This window comes from Ostrea edulis, chromosome 3 (genome assembly GCF_947568905.1).
Source record: "Ostrea edulis chromosome 3, xbOstEdul1.1, whole genome shotgun sequence".
NCBI classification, from domain to species: domain Eukaryota; kingdom Metazoa; phylum Mollusca; class Bivalvia; order Ostreida; family Ostreidae; genus Ostrea; species Ostrea edulis.
In genome coordinates, this window is record NC_079166.1 from 28,654,355 (window position 1) to 28,675,853 (window position 21,499).

The window sequence follows — 21,499 nt, forward strand, 5'->3', positions numbered from 1 at the left end:
CACTGTATATCAACATCTACTCGATGAAGGTTTTCCCCTTTAAAATCACGTGTTCATTGATTAGGCCTAAATTACAGATACACACGGTACATGTGCACGGATACAATTGTGGTATATGTAAATCATAGATTTCGTATCTGTAGACACTTGGATCTAAATACGTTGCAGAATTGTATTCTTGAATTCACACCAATTGGGGACAATAATATCACGAGCAGTAGCAACTAAATTATTTGCAAACTAAAGTCATTCCAAAAGATAAAAAATTTCCATTCTAACCACCTTTTCATAAAGAATTTTAGTGTAAAAAAGGTCTTCTCCCAGATGAATAATATGATAACATGTGCTATGATATCATGGAAGGTGATATATATATATATATATATATATATATATATATATATATATATATCATATTCAGTTAACTGAATTGCACTCTTTTGTCCGTCTTCTGAATTTCCATTGGTCAACCAATCGGTAGAGATTTCAATATTATAAGTATTATGGATGTAACATCCCAATCAATACTGCGGGAAATCCAATGTACACAACGAACTTATAATCTGGCCGTTGTTGCAAAATTATAAGGTAATTCTTGTTTAAAAACTTCGAAGGCAAAGCAATAAGTCTAAAAATTAGAGGTTTGAAGCGAACATTTTCAAAGTTTATTTTTCAGTTTAAATAATGCTCAAATAAATTAACCTACATGTCAATTGTTCAGTTACATTTTGTACATGTGTTTTATATCGAGCAAAGCTCGGACGGGCCTTCGGCTGATTAATGAAATCTTACCAAACCGTTTTTTGAAACTGTTCTACGGCCATTTTCTATCGTAGGAAGCAGATGCATCTCTGCATTATATACAACTACATGTATGAGGTACAATGTATGTAGGCACCTTATTTCAACTCTAGTATATCCAGGGATCCGTGTTTACCCAACTCTCTGCTTTGTATTGCTTGTAGGAATTCTGAGATTATTAACTGTTCGTTATCTACATTACACTTATTCGTAGACTTTGTTGTTTCTCCCATTCAATTGATTTCATTTCGTTCAACTTATGTAGAGCTCCATGCAAATCACCTACGAAAATCCTAGCTGCAGATATGTAGCTACGTTAATAAATGAAATCATTTTTGAAGCATTTTTGCAAAAGCTATTAAGATGGCTCTCAAAATCAGTCACAAATTTATTCCATGACGTTAGGTCAGCGTAGGTCTATGATAGGGAGTATCGGAAATTACAACGCCTCCACCGATTTAGATGAGGTACGGATATACTGCATATCCAAATAGTCTTTCTCAAATCACATCAAAATACACCAAATCCTATACAAAACCACGGATTCCACACCCAATTACCATCCAAATCCTTCTAAGTTTTACCGTTTTTTGGTTACGGAAAAGGACAAGTGTGAGCCGATTGTGTGTACAAGTGTAACTAAGCAATATTCATAATACTCAAACGAAACGAATGTACTCAATCATCGTCGGAAACCACGCCTATCGTCTCCGTTCACAGTTACATCATAAAGTAGTAAACCTGTGCTCCCAGACACGTATAGCTAAGTGGTGATGATAATCAATCGACTTTGTGGTATTTTTATTATACTACTATACTTGTGCTGTCTGTCTCACGAGTGGATGCAAGGTCAGATAAAGCACTGAAATGATCACCAACAGGAACCATTGTATTGTAAAATTTTCGGGACATGCAATCCTCAGGACAAACGGAAAACGAAGTCTTACTTAATTAAGTAAAATACGTACAAAAATGGATATTACTAAATCTACAAATGTATACTTGCACTGCAAATTATATGTCTATTGTTTTTGGTTTGATACTTCGTAAGTTAATTGAGACAAAGCATATTCATTCAATATGGGCTGATCCAAACAGCCAATATCTCATAAGAGGGCATACTACGCTACGCGACAATCTGGGTAGAGATTGTCAAAAAGCGTAAAAAGATAATGGACTGGTGGTGTATTTATTCCCAAACAAGGGCGAGTTAATTAGGGATGGTCATCAATGCAAAAATCGACCCTATCAGGCATTTTCGTGGGGGACGTTAAAAATTTGCTGACCTTTAAAAAAAAAATAATATATACATTTTACGAAAATTTGTTTATGAAAATATTTCGAAATGCAGTCTTATATTTTCGAAATTGAGGCCTGATTTGCTATGCGAATTTAAGATACAATCTATGAATAAAGTTCGGGAATTCTGGAATATGTCTAGATTTGACGAAAATAAATTCACATCAGTGGAATGTGTAACGAAATCCCATTGAGTTCATTTTTGTAGCGGAAATTTTATTTATATTTTTCTCATTTAGTCCTAATATTAACGCGAATTTTTTATAAATAAACACATAACTTTCGCGTTTAAAAACCGTGATTTTCGTGTTAAACCCGAACCAATTGAAGTATTATACAAACTTTCAAATAGATGTAGACGAAAAGGTTCATAAATAGAGTTCGGGATTTTCCAAACTAGTTTAGTCTGATAAAAATAAACACACGTCAGTGGGAAGGCGCTGTAGATTATAGTTAATTTTAATTTAAACAGTATTTCATTATGAAAATTTTAATAGGATTGGACAGTAGGCACTGCCTATATAAGTCCTCTCCGTTGAAGGTACAAGGTCATACAAACTTTAGAATTTATACAGTATTACACAAAGGCCATATATAATGATTTGAACATTGCACTAGCATAGCTAATTTATGACATGGCAGATTGTAATCAATTAGTCTATTATTATATGGAATCAATAAATAGTTTCTACTTTAATCTGAAGGTTGTTTGCAGTTCTTATCTTTTCTGAAATTGCTGTCTTTATATAGCTTGTCTTAATTTGTGGTTATGCCCTAACTGTGGGCCAAAAATTTGGAAAAACTTATCTATAAACATCTAGATCTCTATATAGATCATATGGGATCAATTCATTTTTCAAATAATCTTATCACGAATTTTTCTACAAATAAACGCGTAACTTTTCTTAAACCCGAAGCAAGTTATCATACTTGTACTTTCAAAGTTTATAAATAGAGTTCGGGAATTTCCAATACTAACCCATAGTCTGATAAAAATAAATACACGTCAGTGGGAAGGATGGCTAATTATAGCTCATACCCTTAGAAGTATTATTTATATATACAGTGTATTTATATATAGTTTTTTTTTAAACCAAATTATATCTATCTATTGATTAAAATTCAGATACCTGTGGTAGATGATTTAATGAAAAGATGTCCTCCGGGCGATTAACATTTTAAACAAATTAATGCATCTATCTAGATATAGATGTATAGAACAACTCGATGAAGGCTACATGGTGTAATTTTCCCCTATTAAAATCAAGTGTACATTGATTAGGCCTAAACTAGAGATATACACGGTACATGTGCACGGATACAATTGTGGTATATGTAAATCATAGATTTCGTATCTGTAGACACTTGGATCTAAATACGTTGCAGAATTGTATTCTTGAATTCACACCAGTTGGGGAAAATAATAGCACGAGTAGTAGCAACTAAATTATTTGCAAACTAAAGTCATTAAAAAGATATTTCCATTCTAACCACCTTTTCATAAAGAATTTTAGTGTGAAAAGGGTTTTTTCTCCCATATGAATGATATGATAACATGTGCTATGATATCATGAAAGGTGAGCTTTTTCTAAAGAAAGAATACATCTTCGATCAACATAATAAGATTTATATATATATATATATATATATATATATATATATATATATATATATCATATTTAGTGAATTAAAAATTGCACTCCGTATTCTGAATTTCCATTGGTCAACCAATCCGCAGAGATTTCAATATTACACTTATAAGTACAACATTCCAATCAATATTGCGGGAAATTCAATGTACACTACGAACTATCTGGCCGTTGTCGCAAAATTATAAGGTAATTTTTGTTTAAAAACTTTGAAGACAAAGCAATAAGTTTAAAAATTAGAGATTTGAATCGAACATTTTAAAAGTTTAATTTTAAGTTTAAATAATACTCAAATAAATTAACCTGAATGTCAATTGTTCAGTTACATTTGGTACATGTGTGTTATATCGAGCAAAGCTCCGATGGGCCGTCCGCGAAGCAAGGCTCTAAAGGTAACACGTATGTAAAAAAAAAAAAAAATGGAGAAAATCAGCAAATGAATAGAGATAATTTCTACATACGTTCGCTTGAAATTTTGTGATCCATATGGGCGCCGCCATATTATTTTGTTTTTTGGTTGCTTCTACGGTTATTCGTGATTTAATTTGAAAACTATACGATATACATGTATTTTCGCTTACGTTTTTAGCACATTGAATTTGTTGGTTAGATTTGTTTAGTTTTTTAAAACTGTCTTTTAAATTGCAAACGGGATGTATTGTTGGTTTTAATTGTTTGATTTGAAAGAAGAGAGAGAGAGAGAGAGAGAGAGAGAGAGAGAGAGAGAGAGAGAGAGAGAAAAGCGCACGCTTTACGTCGCCTGGTTGTATATATCTATCCCCATATCCACCCCCCCCCCCCTCATATTTAGATGTTACTGGGCGTTTAGCGCAAGGGAAATTTGATACTGTAGAATCATTTAAATTCGTGGGGGCCAATTTTCGTGAATTGCTGAATTTTTACGGGTTCGTGGGGACGTAATTTCGTGGATTTATATATTTGTAAGAAAGATAACTCTGGAATGTAATTATGATTCTTTATTCCTTGAGGATGTAAATTCGTGGGTGAGGGGTACCCATGATTTTTCTTTCTCACATTATCACCAGTGTGAGATCGACTTTACCCATGTGAGACAGTCATGTGAGATTTTTCTCTCTCACGTTATCACCAATGTGAGATCGCCTTTACCCATGTGAGATTAATAGAATCCTTCATTAATACGAGTGTGGGATAGGGAAATTCCACCGAGGGGACACGATTCGCAGTCTAGGACGAGGTTTTGCCGAGTTCTAGACAGCGAATCTTGTTCCAGAGGTGGAATTTCGCTACCCCACACGAGTAAATAATGAAGGATTATTTTCTCACATTTTACCTACAGTATAGTGCATAAATTTAGGAGCTTTCAGAAAATTCTAAATTATCAAAATCCTCATTTGAACTTCGATGCAAAAACTAATTTGAATTAGATAGGCAAAAAGAGCATACCCGAAAATGGCATGGCTTACACTGTAAGTGTAAATTAAAAAAACACCAAGGTTGTCCAACAGAAAGCTATATACATTAAAATTTAAATATAACAATGCAAAATATTTTTAATTCACCGTGTAACGTAAATCTTCACCGTGTAACGTAAATCATAGAAAAAATATGACATCACAATCAAATGACGTCGCAGCAGTGTGAGACATATAGAATATCACACTCTAATGTTGATCTCGGACCTGGGATTGGCCCCGAGAGTTGATCTCGGCCCGAGATCACTCGAGGGGCAATCCCAGGTCCGAGATCAACATTAGAGTGTGATATTGTTTATATCATATACCTCAAACACAACAAGTTGATAAACATTTTTTTTTTAATTGGGGGGGGGGGGGGGGGGGATTGACCCAAGCATAAATACATGATATACTGTACAACGATATTTGACTATTTCATTCCTTCAGTGAGTTTACTTTAATGGTTACGTTTCCAGTACTATTGGTATTGTGAAACATACTAAAGTCTGGGTTTTGTAGCTTTATTCCATTGCTGGTCACGATAATTGGATGATTAATTATGGGTCCACATCCCCTCATGTGGTCTAGAATTAACTGAACTGCTTGGCTGAGAAACTCGTCATATCTATCGTTGTGTTGTTCATGTACATGTATATTCTATTAAGCAGCTCCTAAGGGCTTGCTAATTGATACTAAAATTGGAAATAAGTGAATTATTTATATTTATTTTTTCGGATTTACCAAACTCGCCCGTTTTCAATATTTCATATAATTTGTAAGAGTTGTAGAACTTTGTTTACGTGGCGTCATCGTATGAACAGGAATGTTTACAGATCTGATGCTGCTATTTCTTTGCTTAAGGAATGCTACCTTATACTGAAGTAAGTTTTTTTTTACCGTTTCCCATCTGTTTAGCATCTATAAGTCGTTGAAATACGTCGGAAGATAATGGTTCTACTTTTCTCGTTTTATTGCCAAGTCATTTTAGATTTCAGAAATCGTTTTAAAACAGTTTTCTACATCAAAATTGCTGTAAATTAACATTTTATCTCCATTAGGACCGGGAATTTCTGAAAATGCTTCAGTATTACCCTCCATAATAGCCGTGTTTCGAGTTACTCCGGAACACAGTGTTTATTCTGTGTTTAGTCACGCCGCGTCAAAAATGTTCCACAGGGTTACTTCCGGTTTATCGTTGTTTACCAACAGTCGACACTTCGTGTATTAGGCCTAGGCTTAATTTTGTCGATCATCATGAAATTGAAATACAAATTTAATAGTTTGGGGTGTATGCGGTACATATTTGTTTATGAGCGTTTGATAAGCTACTATTGATCTACGAAATACAACGAAAGACTTCGTCAAGAACAGAAGAAGACGATGCATGTCGTGTAACTCACACAAGGCCCAGCTGTCTAGTAACCGGAGGGGTAAAGGAAAAGAACGTATTAGACTCACTGAAACCTGTCAAACAGGTAAAATGAAAATTATGACGACATTTTATATATATACAAAACACAATGTGCACTGCTTCATAAAGCAGGCATTAGGTCCACTCGGGTCCAGTACAGTCTAGGGCCTATGTGAAATAGAATTTACGTTACCAAATCAGGGCCAAAATGGGCATAAACATGTAACATATATAACCAGGTCCATTCCAAAGACTATTTCTACCTACGTAGCTATTAATAGCTACCTAGGTATTTAAAGCTACTTAAAGTAGCTACTTTTACATGTTTTTAAAGATATAAATAAATAATAATTAAGGCACATCTTTTAAACAGGTCAGTCGTTTTATGTATCATGTTGTGCATGTGCATGACAAAATTCGGAGTGTAAATTTATATACTTTACGAGGGTGGAAAATGTAGAGGAAATTGCGTGAAAAATCGACTCAAAAACTTTTAATGTAAGAGTGCATGAATGTTAACTTTAAAATTAATAAAGATTTGTAAAACATTCTAGACTTCTTATCATGTATCTTTGATCCTAAGTTCCTAGAGAATGGAAGTGGGTGCAGTTATTGATGCAAATTTGAAAGTAATCATTTTTTGTCCAATATTTTTGTGGTATTCAATGTCAGTATAAGTGAATCAAGAAATTTGGTACACACCATGTTGCGCCGTTCCTGCGTTTGGCCACGAAATGCAAGTAAAGGAAAACGTAGGTAAAAATAGCTACCTGGAGTAGGTTTAAATACCTAGGTAGCTATAAGTAGCTACATAGGTAGAAATAGTCTTTGGACTGGACCTGATAATTATTGATATAAAATTTAGATAATGACAATACACAGTGAAAAGTAATAGATTAGCTATAATATTATAGGTATTTGAAATGGCTTTATTATTTAAAGCTAGTTTAGATTGAATTAGACTGGGTTTCTAAGTGCAATGATATAGCCATATGTGGGCGAGGATAAAATTATCTACTTGGGTATAGTCAATATGCTGTCTAATTTGAAAATAATTATTTATCAACTAATACTTGTGTTACAGATTAAGTCTTTGGAGTTCGACTTTTAATGATATACTCATGTAATTGGAAGAATTTTTAGCATGACTATTTATTGTTGTAGTCATTTTATTGACTTTTCACAATCCAGTAGGTATTTGTGATTACTGCTCATATTTATATCACTGAACAAAATATATATCTGATCATGATTAAGGTAATATTATTCCTTTCAGCAACATAATTTCAATTATGTGCTCATAGACTGGTCCAGCACAATCTCTAGTATACTTAGCTATATAAATATGCTAATCAAGCTATATAGCTTTGTAAAGCTAATTGAAATTGCTTGATATAACTATTTCAAATCTTCTATCAAATATATTTTTAAAGCATAAAAATTGAATTTCTAAGTGAAAATATTTCATCCTTGTACTTGAAACAACACACTGTAAACAAAAAAAGCTTCTTAAACTATGTACCTTAGGAAGAATTTTGATTCAAAATTGTCAAATGTTTAGGATTATTAAGTTGTTACAGATTCCACATTGTAAAGTCATCATATACTTATCAAAGCTTCGACACACACAAGGTAGTGGACAGTTATCAATACAAAAGAAATTCTCTTTTCATGAAAATTCTTAAAATGACATATGATCTATACCTAAAATAGTGTTGTGGTTAGTTCAAAGTACATGTATATTGTTATGTGTCATTGCACTTAAGAAATTTAATCGAAACTAGCTTAATGAAGCTGTTTGAAATAGCTTTATAAAACTATATAGCTAAATATAGAGATTGTGCTGGGCCTGATAGATATAGCAATGCAGAGGAAATCCGTCATATGCATCAAAAGTTTGAAAAAGGTGAATTGACTTAAATATAAATAAAATCATGAAAACTCGTACATTCACAGTTTTAATATGAATTACTTCATGTATTTAAAAATAAGTTAAAAAAAATATACATGTATGTACAGTGAACAGTATTTTTAACAAATACATGAATTATAATTTCAGCATTATTATTTTTTTTTTTTTTTTTTTACATCTTTGCTTCTCAAATTGACAAAAGTCTATTATCAATATTGTGGCATCCCTCCTCTTTTTCAGGTATATGGGAACAGGATCATTTTCCATGCCTTTCACTTGAGGTCTTCAGTTTCATCATTAATCATCTGAATGTCGGTATGCCAAACTCTCATGATGTCATGCCATTACTGGATATTCCTTAACACTGGTTTATTTAAGCCACACTACCTATAACATTGCCAAAATATTAGACTGAAAATTTTCAAATACACAAGATTTGAAGCAGCAAAAGAAAAGAATTACATATGTATAACACACAAAAAAGAAGAAATTAATTCTCACCTGGCTGATATGAACTTTTTACTCCTTTTTAGCTCCCTTTCACTGCATACCAGCCAATAACTAGCAGTCATTATATGCAGATCAGCCATTGTTATCAACCTGTGTATATATATGTTGAATGAAATATGAATGAAAATTGTTGTTCTTTGTTATTCTTTTTAAAATATATATATACTCAATAGTATATTTCCTTACACAGTACTGAATCAAAGGGGTAGGAGAGCAAATACATAATATATAACCTGGCTCATGTTCAGCTGGTTCCATTCTTGTATATAAGTGGTTTGAGTGGAAATGTACATATCTGATGTACATGTACATGCAAAGTACCTTGATTGCACAGGCAATATGCATCACTTGTGTTCGAATTTACTATTAAAGAGTACCCCAAGCGATGCATATTGCCTGTGCTTGATTGGTATTAAAAGTTGGAGAAAAGATCAATGTTCTTTGATATAATTCAAAATTTTGCAATTTATGAACACCGTTGTAAAATACATACACTGCTCAGATGTGGATGAGGGTACAAGTATACCTATTCTTAAGATTGACAAGATTTTGCACAGTCTATATTACATTTTTAAGAGTCAGTACAAACCTCTTGGTTTTCCTAAAAGTTAATATAAGGAAACTTGCTAGAATAATGATGTTCCTTTGTTGGTTCAGCTTTCACGGAATGTAATAATCGCACTCAATTTTGGCTGCTCGTGGTTTTCTACACAAATGACGCCATCGTTTCCTCTGCGTGAACGCTTTTCCCGGGTTTGGGAAAAGGTAAACTTTGACATCTTCCCAAGTAAATATATATCCCTTGCTATCCTTTATCTGATTTGCGACAGTTTGTGCCGCAAAATCTATATTTTGTCAAAAACAATTTTGTTACCAGTGTAAACAAAATTAACCGGAAGTACCCCTGTGGAACATTTTGCTCATATCACGTGACCGGCGTGGCTAAATACGAAAAATCCCGGGTGTTCCGGAGGAACTCGAAACACGGCTATCCTCCTACTGTTTTCTGTCGCCTAGAACGTTGATTGTTTTGAAATGAAGTTAAACGTGTTATTGTTCTAAATAAACAATTGTTACTTGGGTTACCCCCCTTTGCTTAGATACTCGCTACAATTTAGCGCTGTTTTTGAAAACGTTTTTATTTGATTTTTCTGCTTAAATTAAATTTTGTCGTGGAAGAAAGTATTATATTTGAAAAAAATTGTGTCTAACATCATTTTTTCATGTAGTTATGTTAGATTTCAAAAGATTAAAGAAGAAATAGCCATTTCAAATTTGAGGGCGAGACAGCCCCTTGACAACGGGCCGAGACAGAGATATCTCGGCCCTTAGGGCGAGACAGCCCTACCTACTTGCAGCTGTCTCACCCTAGCCAAGATAGGTGTATCAGGGCTGATACACTACTAGGTATATGATATAGAAAAATCTCACATGGCTGTCTCACATGGGTAAAGTCGATCTCACACTGGTAATAATGTGATAATTTTGTCTCACACTGCTGCGACGTCATTTGATTGTGACGTCATATATTTTCTATGATTTACGTTTACGTTACACGGTGAAGTAAAAATATTTTGCATTGCTATCTTTAAAAGTCTAATGTATATAGCTTTCTGGTGGACAACCTTGGGAGTTTTAGTTTACACTTAAAGTGTAAAACCATTTTTAAAGCGCTTAACGTAGCTACGCTTAGCGCTTTATTGTTGCCAGTTGGATTTTGCTTTCGTCATCACGTTTCCGGTTTATCGCCACCTGTAGGCAAATTTATGCATCGCTGTAGTAAACAAGTCGTGTTTAAAGTAGTCGTAATTTTGCGACCGATCTAGTTCGGGGATAACATTCATATCCGCAGGGACGTTTTCCCCCGGAAATACAGTTCGTTGAACAGTGGATAAAATATGTATTAAAAAGGTGACATTTTTGTACTCATTCTGAGGGAAAGTGAAACACAGATGCAGGTCATTCTTCAGTTAAAATTCCTGTTTGAATCTGCGTCTGCAATAATTAAAGTGATTATTAAGTAATTCAAAATCTAAAAATGAAAAAGAATCTGTACATGAAACCGTTTTGGCTAGGGTGCCTTTTGCATGGTGGAATCTATAATTAGAAGCCACGTCATTAAGCTATACACGAGTCATGAGGGTATTCCACTTGTGTTTTGACTGCTGTTCGGATTCAGTAAAAATTTTGTCCGACACAGCAAAAATGTGTGCAACACAGTAAAAAACTTAACTGATCCGCGTCGATCGTGAACGAGAAAGAACTTGTGCACGATTATGTTTTCACAGCGAAGGACAGAGATCGGTGTCTCAGAGGGACGATATTGCGTAACTGATTATACCTCCCCCGATCATATATGTAAGTAGGTCATGCAGGAATTTAGAGGATGCAACGGTGTAACTTAGGCTTACCTTACTATTTCTAAACGACTAAGATATTTTTCAGAATCATCGTCAACACAATCGTTATTTAGTTTCAAAAATGAGACTGAAAATATTGATTTTGGGGGAGGGAAAAGACAAAAGGTACAAAATTATAAGTCTGCGTTTACGGTAGACAATGCCTCGGTTTCAAGTCTTCAAAACACCGCCTGGAATTTTACGAGGGTTGTTTACTGAAATACATATGGTTAGAACAAGTTTAGATAAACATTGCCGTTGTGTCAAGCAAGAATGTAAAATGGTTTGCGGTCCACGGCACGCTGCACTTAATGAAAAATAATCGTGTTTTCAATTTGTTTGTATGTCAATCAAACAATTGACAATGACAGGCATATGCTACATGTATTTCCGAACGTACAAAGGATGAAGGAGGGGAAGGGGGCATGGGTTTACTGTCGTTGTTCCCTGTCCCCACATTTTGTTTTCGCTGAATGATATTTTCGTATAAAAAATGCATTTAGTTTTTCGGCGAGATGCCTCTTCATGAACATTACCGTTTGAAAATTACTTTTGTAACTTTCAAGTGCCTAGCTTGGGATTCTCATTGAGCTTATACATTTGCATGATGTAAATATTATATATTTATTGCGAGTCACTTCTGTTACGTTTTTTTCCATATCAGAACTCCTACAAAGAATAATGCATGAACTTTTTTTTACTGTTGTTCATGCTCATTAACATTACATACAGAATCCATGAAGTCAGCTTAGCGCTTTTCGGTACTTTCAATACTTTGATTGAGTATGCTTTTTCTGCCTATCTAATTAGTTTTTTGCATCGAAGTTCAATTGAGGCAAAGCCTTGTCCTAGACTGCGAATCGTGTCCCCTCGGTGGGATTTCCCTATCCCACACGAGTATACTAATGAAGGATTCTATTAATCTCACATGGGCTGTCGTCTGTCTGTCCGTTCGTCTGTCTGTAAACTTGTCACATTTTCATCTTCCTCTCCAGAACCACCTGGCCAATTTCAATCAAACGGTACAATTCATCCTTGGGAGAAGGGGGTTCGGGTTTGTTCAAATGAAGGGCCATATCACCTTCAAAGGGGAGATAATCACGAAGGAAAAATGGGGTAAGATCATTTAACAAGAGGCCCATGGGCCTAGAATCGCTCTTCTGATACATTGTAGAACAGGCAAAAATTCTCACTAACCAAGATTCATCAAATAACAAAGTTTGATGATGTTAAGTCAAATAGTACCTGGAAATTTAAATGTAACTGTCCAAAAGTAGCTCACGGTGACCTACTTTTGGTCGACACACTGAAGACTCAAGATGCATCAACTGACAAGTCAAATAGTATTCAAATATAGCCGTCAAATTCCAAAAGAAGGCCACAGTGACCTACTTTTTGGTCAACACACTCCAAAGACTCAAGATGCATCAACTGACAAAGTTTGATAATTAGAGTCAAATAGTATCTGAAATATTCAGATATAAATGTCAAATTCCAAAGTAGGTCACGGTGATCTACTTTTTGGTCGACACACTCTGAAGACTCAAGACCCATCAACTGACAAAGTTTGATGATTGTAAGTCAAATAGTATCTGAAATATTAAAATATAGCCGTCAAATTCCAAAAGTAGGTCACGGTGACCTACTTTTAGGTCAACAAACTATGAAGACTCAAGATGCATCAACTGACAAAGTTTGATGATCCTAGCTTTCATAGTGTCCAAAATATGCATCTAAAATTGAAAATGTGAAATTTGAATGTCTGCAAAATTCAAAAAGTAGGTCACTGTGGCCTACTTTTTTTATAAATATGTTTCGAAGCCTCTAGACACATCAACTTACAAGGTTTGATGATTCTAAACCTCTCGGTATCTGAAATAACAACCTAAAATGTATTCATAAATGATTAGCCATAGAATTCAGAAAGTAGTTATGGTGACATACTATTCACATGACCCAGTTGAAGGTCCCATGATCCATCAACTGACAACTTTTGATGATCATAGCCTCAAAAGTGTCCAAGATATGCATCAAAATCCATTTAATAATAATTACCTGCGAAATTCAAAAAGTAGGTCACCATGACCTACTTTTGAAACTACATGATATTAGGTCCTAAGATGCATCAACTGACAAAATTTGATGATCCTAGTCCTTATACTAAGCAAAATATCAAAGTTTTAACAAAACAAAATTTAAGGTCAACTTTGAAGTGACCTTGAGACCACACCCTTTGCCCCAGGATGATGCCTTGAACAATTTTTTATCTACAACCTATCCTCGTCCTTATGCATAAGTTTGGTGATAATTTGCCCAGTGGTTCTTGAGAAGAAGAATTTTTAGCAACCACTACTTTTGTTTGCATTTTCCTAATAATCCCCCTTGTTAAAGAGTCACAGCCCTAGTTTTAGTACAAATGAAAGCCCTTGGGTCAAGGATACCCTGTGACACATTTGACAAAAATTGACAAAGGGGTTCTTGAGATATAGCCCTTTTTCAAAAAAGTTGACGCACACCGCACGCCAGACATGGCCATATGATTAGCTCTTTGAGCCTTCGGCTCAGAAGAGCTAAAAATCTCACAAGACCCACTGGTCCAGAAAAGTTAAAATTTACATGAAAGTTTTCTGATATAGTGCAGATTCAAGTTTGTTCAAACCATGGCTCCTGGAGTAAGATCAATCTCCTTGTGTAGCGATATACGTGAGCGGATCAAAGGATCTAATTCTAATTAGATTGGGGTAGGATGGAACCACAATACGGTATCAAAGTTTTAAATGCGAATATATAGGAAAATCTTTTAAAGAACCACTGCATGACCTGAGAAAATGGAACTTAAGACGATAGCTTCCTGACATAGAATAGATTATGGTCCACGGGGGTAGGGTGGGGCCACAAAGTGACAATAGAGGACCAAACTTTTACATGCTGGTATATATAAAAATCAATGTATGCACCCAGGGGTGCATGAACCGAGTTGCATGGGATACATTGTAAAGTCAAGAATGATGTGGCATATTTGTAATTGTGAAGAACTAATTTCAGTTTTAAACTTTTCGAGTTACTGTCCAGAAACCATATTTGTCTGAAGTTTTCAATCTATTTTTTGGTCACTGTGACCTTGACTTTTGACCTTTTTTTCTCCAAAATCAATAGGGGCCTTGCTTTGCTGGTATCCAACAATATATCCAAGTTTAATTTGATTCAAATTAAAAAAAATTGAGTTATCCTCCGGAAACCAAAATGTTTTGGAATTTTAAATCTATTTTCGGTTACTGTGACCTTGGCCTTTGACCTTTTTTCTCCAAAATCAATAGGGGTCTTCCTTACTTGGTACATAACAATATCGTTAAGTATCATTTGATTCGGATTTCAACTTTCGGAGTTATCATCCGGAAACCAAATATTTCTGAAATTTTCATTCTATATTCTATATTCGGTCACTGTGACCTTGACCTTTGACCTTTTTTCTCCAAAATCAACAGGGGGCTTCCTTACCTGGTACCCAACAACATATCGAAGTTTCATTTGATTCGGATTTAAAATTCCTGAGTTATCATCCAGAAACTAAATTTTTCTGAAATTGTCATTCTATTTTCTGTCATTGTGACCTTGACCTTTGACCATTTTTCTCCAAAATCAATAGGGGTCTTCCTTACCTAGTACCCAACAATATATCAAAGTTTCATTTGATTAGATTGTAAACGTTTTGAGTTATCATCCGGAAACCAATTGTTGACGCCCAACCGCCCGCCCGCCCGCATCACTAAACCAATAGCCGCGTTCATCTTCGTTGCAACTCGGCTAAAAATATTTCAAGATCTCCAGAACCACTGGGCCAGAAAATTTGAAATTTACATGTTAGGTTCACGGGTTGTACAAATCATGATTTCCGGGAATAAGGTGGGGCCAAAATAGGGGATCAAAGTTTTATATGCTCAATGCTTATCTATAGGATTTTTTTTTAAACTTTATGATTCAGTAGTTTGTGGTATTTTGACCTTAAACTGGATGCTGACCTACTTTTGATAAAAATCTGAACTATTTGATATGCCCTGAACTATTTAAGGTAGATCTTTCATATATGGGAAATATATATCTTATATCAAGACCTTTCATTTCATATCATGACCTTGAATTCGGAGTTTGATCTACTTTTAGGAAAACATTGCATATTAATTATATCTATCAGTAATTATTCTAGTAGGGCTTTCATATATATATATATATATATATATATATATATATATATATATATATAAGAGAGAGAGATTCATTGCAAGACCCCATTATTCCATGAAATGAAGTTTGACCGGGTGACCTTGACCTTAGAGTTGGACCTACTTTTTAAAAATCGGACCTATTCAATATCTCCTGAACTATTTAAGGTAGGTTTTCAGATTTTGGATATATATGTCTTATTGAAGGACCTTTCTTTTCATACCATGCCATTTGAATATGATCTACTTTTAAGAAAACGCAAGTTGAACTGTTTCATTATATCTTCTGAACTATTCAAGGTAGGGCTTTCATATTTTGTGTAAAGAATCTTTATGGGAAGACCTTGTGAATCCTTGCTGTTTGACCTTGTGACCTTGACCTGGAAATTTGACGTTTTTGAATAAAAAATCGACCTATTCAATATCCTCTGAACTATCTAAGTTAGAACTTTCATACTTTGTATATGGATATATTTTATTGTATACCATGATTTTTGACCTTGTGACTTTGGTCTTATCCAGAACAGCAAGATCATGTTAGTCATATTAGTATTGATGTATTTCTGTGTTATGTGAATTCATTTTCAGTTATAATATAATCCTTTGGAGCTAAATTGGGGCCACAATATGCGGTCAACATTTTTCATGGGAAAAAAGATTGATATTTTTTTTTAAATCACAACAACTGAACAATGACAAGGCCAGTGTGACTCAGGTGAGCAATGTGGCCCATAGGTCCCGTGTTTATAAAGACACTATCGCCTAGAATTATAATATCTGCATCGTTGGATACCCATGAATGATTATGCTTCGAACGAAGCGTAATCGACCATTGGTATCCGATAATGTAGTATCTGTAACGCGCATGTTTAGTTCATTGTTGGAAATACCCAAATGAATATAATGCATTGTGAACAAGGAAATTGAAAACTTTTGGATCAAATCGTGGCTACACCCGCTTGAATTATCTTTGGTAAATGTATTGTTTATGCTATGGAATATCCATTTTGTGGATAACTCGAAAACATTCCGTATTTTTTATATGAAATAAAACACATGTACATTGAAATTTAAAGGGACTGATTCACGCCACCCCCCCCCCCCCCCCCTCCATTTTGTTTTTACTCTTGATTATCAAAATCTACTGTATAATGTATTTAAAAGGTTTCACAAAACATTATGGTTAACATTATGGTTATACATTTTCAAAGAATTTAAAGAGTTTATCAGTTGTTGTGTAAACAGAAATTGCAGTATGTTATTGTTCACGAAGTTTTAAAAAGAAATGGATATTGATCTAAGTTTATTAAATCTATCACACTTCAAGCATTCTTTAGGTCAAATGTGTCATCTAAAAGTTAAATTTGTGATTGTGCAAAATTCAGGTGCTTAAAATTACAAAATTAACATTTCACTGGTTTGTTTGTAAACATGAAATATTACTCTTATCCTTGCATTTAGAAGGTTAAAATTTTGGCTGTCAACATTGAATGTTTAACATAAAAAATGAAGGGAAAAAAACCCGTGAACCAGTCCCTTTTCAACACTTCCTCCTTTCTATTTCTTCAATGTAAAATCGTAGTGTATAGAAAACCTCAATAAAAAAAAAAAAAAGAAAAGGGAAAACCCAGAACAAAAACTAACGTGTACTGCACTTGCGTCTATAAACAGCAACAGGGACATCTTACTATACATTATATCAAAATAACAAAGCCCATTTTATAGCACATAAAATTTGAAATATTGATTTTACACCTTAATCATATCCCCAAGTCAAACCAAGACATGATGGCAAAGCATATGAGTTAAACTCGCGTGACTGTTCGCACAGAGCTTTCCCTGATGTGTTCCTTTAATTAGACACTTCCCGAAATTGGGTGCTCTGTTTATTCTAATATGTAACGTATAATTTTTTCACGATAGATAGATAGATAGATAGATATGAGAGAGAGAGAGAGAGAGAGAGAGAGAGAGAGAGAGAGAGAGAGAGAGAGTCATAACAGCAATGATATCAATATCTTTCAGTATTTAATCACGTGGTATTACATCAATGATTACGATTCGAACGAAACGTAATGAACTAATAGACAATTAGCAATCAGAGTTTATTTGACTGATGGAAATACTCTAGGCGTAAACAATCAATGTAATTAAAATTATATGATAGATCCGCACGCGTACTCGCATATAAATGCGAGTACGCGAGCGGATCGAACATCTAATCTTACTTAGATTTAAGAAATGAAGCTTAAAATTCTTTATTTGATGCATGTATCAAACGAAAAATTGGAATGAAAACTTCATCAATACGCGTAGCGTAAACAATGGAATGAAAATTAAAAAATATATATATAACCTTTCAATGACGTAAAAACAAAGTATATTTGAAATACTTTGAAAAATTCTTCAGGTTAGCACTAAACACATGAAATAACATCCTTGCTTCTATTCCCAATAAACGAAGTAGGACTTCATATATGATTTTATAGCAACATTTTAAGATTAAGGAGGAATATCACATCGTCATAATGACCGACTTCCATTTGAAACTTGAATGAAAATATAAATATCAGCAACACTTGTATTATATCCCGTTCAAATCTAATTACTTAGCTAGGTAGCTCAGTAGGCTTACGTCTCGACTTTGAAATATAGATCGTGGGTTCCAACTTTGCAGATTTTTTTTAAAAAAATTATTATATTTTTTTTTTAGATTACTTAATACTAAATCTGCAATTTTTGTTTTACTAAGTAAGGTAAATATGAAAGTTTTCAATTTCAAATTATTATTTTTCACATCCTCCACTTTCTATCCATGTCAGATTTCTCACTTGTGTTATTCATCCTTAAACTGATTTGTTAATGAAATGTACACTTACAAGAACGTTTCTAATAGTCCGTGTTTTGTCCCTGTACAGGTTGTATTTACTTCACCTTACACTTTAATTGACAGATGTGTATATATATATATATATATGTGAATATTATAGTAGTGTAAACAAAATCCCAAAATAAATGTCATCCTATGGAAGAAGAGGGGAAAAACCCTGAGTGTGCTGCGTCTATAAACTGCAACAGGAACATACACACGTATACTACTACACATGACAAATGACAAAGTCCATTTTACAGCACACGTGTATATACAAGTTGAAATATACATTAATCATATCGCAAGCCAACCCAAGACATGATATTTTAAAAAAGACAAAGAAAATGAAACTAGCATGGCTGTTTCTGCCGTGTTTCTATAATTAGACAAACTTTTGTGGATGTCATACTTCTATTTTTAAACAAGTATATTTAAGGATGGGACTGAACAATGAAAGAGGGAAACATAGTGATATATTGAGAGAGAGAGAGAGAGAGAGAGAGAGAGAGAGAGAGAGAGAGAGAGAGAGTATTTGTATGCATTGCCTTACCATTGTTTATTTTTCAAGTATAAATACAGTTTAAATTATTTAACTTCTGTGCAAGGATATTGAGGATTTAAAATCATTAAAACTTATTCCACACTTCCCCATCGTCGGAGACCCACATTCTGTCTCGTGTCCGTCTTGCCTCCGCTTGCAGAAACGGCGTATATTTATGTCTTTTATGAACTTACTCCAAAGAGTTTCCACAAGACTAAACTAACGCCTGGTCTGTATGAAACGGGCTCCTTGATGTTTAAATATAGGCGGGATTCATTAGGGTGGAATGCAAGTTCATTTGAGAATAAATACCCTGTCAAGAACCCCAAAACATGTAACTAATGATGTTATACCGGTGGGACACAGGCACTCAACGTTTTAAATATCTATATTAATAAAAAAAAAATTGTCTTCCTGTAAAAATTATGCCAGTACGGTGGGATACAAAATCATTCAACCATATCGCACCGTGAAATAAACATGACATTATATTGATTGCTCTGCAATAGGACATTTATTTGTTATACTACTCAAAATTTGATAAGGATCATAGATATTTTTCTGTTTAAAAAATTAATAACTGCATAACTGGCAATATTGTGTCCAAGTGAAATCAAAAACGTCTTCAACAAACTTGCACGTGCATTTCATGCCATGGGAAATGCGTTTCTCATCATAGTTTATGCTTTTGCTACCACTGCACGATTTTCACTTAGGCATCAGTGTCTGATTCTTTCTAAAATTTCAAACTCACTTGAGTGTTTACACTACGTTTATCAACACAATGCCCCCTCAACGTGTAAGGCGTCGTCTGACGACAGAACAACTGGGCAGATGTATTGGAATGCTTGACGCTGGCTATTCACAACGTGACGTTGCAAATGCACTAAATGTCAACCAGGGCGTTGTAAACAGGGCCCGGAACCGACAGCAAACTTTGGTACAGCAGCACACCGACATGGGGGTGGTCGTCAGAGGTCGACAACCCAACGCCAAGACCGTTTTGTGGTTCTTCAGGCACGACGTCATCCCTTCTGGACAGCAACCAGCCTACGTAACGACCTCCTGAACGCCTCGGGGGTGAATGTGCCCACTCAGACGATACGGAATCGGCTTCACAATGCAGGTCTCAACTCGAGAAGGGCATGTGTTCGAGTCCCCCTGACTGTTCGACACCGGCGGGAGAGATTGGACTGGGCTGAAGATCATGTCACTTGGACACAGAACGATTAGGTTCAAGTTCTCTTCACCGATGAGTCCAGGTATTGTTTGGACTTTACAGACAGGAGACACCGAGTGTGGCGACGACAACGTGAACGTTTCCATGATGCCAACATCAGTGAATATGACCGTTATGGCGGTGGTTCCATCATGGTCTGGGGTGGAATCAGCAGGGATGGAAGAACAGATCTTCATGTCCTGGAGAGAGGAACAATAACGGGGGTGCGGTACCGGGATGAGATCCTCAATGTTTACGCTGGTGCTGTTGACCCTGAGTTCATCCTGATGGATGATAATGCCCGTCCTCATCGCGCCAGGGTGGTGGAACAGTACCTTCAGCAGGAAACAAATGTCAGTATGGACTGGCCATCGCGCTCGCCGGACTTGAACCCGATTGAGCATGTATGGAACATGCTGCAGGTTGCCCTTACCCACGACTTTGGCAGAACTCGGAAAGGCCCTCGTGGAAGAGTGGAACAATCTTCCCATTGGAAACATTCGGGTGCTTATTGACAGCATGGCTCGACGTTGTCAAGCCGTCATTGATGCAAGGGGAAGCCATACCCGGTATTAACACTTCATCGAAGTGTAATGATGGACTATCCCCAAAAACTGTGTAATTCTTTCTCTGGTTTGCTGTTAACTTTTTGTAATGAAATGCCTTTTGGTGTTGTTATCAGATTTCAAGCATTCCGTATTGATAAAAGTTCATGCCGTTCATGAATTTTCATTCATAACCTGAGTAAACACGTTTTTGAGTCAAATTTATGTCTTTTGTTATGTTAGTGGTAAATTACACACATATAACCTAGTGATCCTTATCAAATTTTGAGTAGTATATATGGATTCTTGGCAGGTTATTTCACATTCCCTGTCAATTTTTTCCCCTCCCAAGCGTAGGACATACCACCTTTTTCATAATTGAATCATTTCGTGCTGATTTAAGAAACTCCTCCAAGGTGCAGTGAGATCATTAAACTTAATTGTTCTAATTTCTAGATGCCGTCTTTGGGAGGTCTTAATTTTCTTGGGCGTGACCCTGAGACAGTGCCGACAGAAGAGGTCTCCCAGCTTTCGCCCACTGCAAACGATTCATATTCCGACGTTCTCCATGACGATACTTCAGTACCCTCCGCCAACGGCTCCCTCGCTCTACCCATTGTTTTAACATGTGTGGGGTTATTAATTGTACTGGGTCTAGTTCTGGGTTTCATTTTGTGGAGAAAAA

General features: G+C 35.2%; 2 long non-coding RNA genes across 3 annotated transcripts in view; both read left to right on the top strand.

Moving 5' to 3' along the window:
- The window catches only part of LOC130053329 (uncharacterized), a 49,155-nt gene extending 27,656 nt beyond the window's left edge, over positions 1 to 21,499 (top strand). The window contains exons 1-2 of one of the 2 annotated variants that reach the window (XR_008801887.1): positions 524 to 588; positions 21,271 to 21,499. This is a non-coding gene — a long non-coding RNA (uncharacterized LOC130053329). Of the gene's footprint in view, positions 1 to 523; positions 589 to 21,270 lie in introns of those variants that run through there. The other variant, XR_008801886.1, reaches the window with a different exon arrangement.
- Positions 5,561 to 9,145, top strand: LOC125647985 (uncharacterized). The gene is made up of 2 exons (XR_007360162.2): positions 5,561 to 6,660; positions 8,749 to 9,145. It is a non-coding gene; the product is annotated as an uncharacterized LOC125647985 (long non-coding RNA).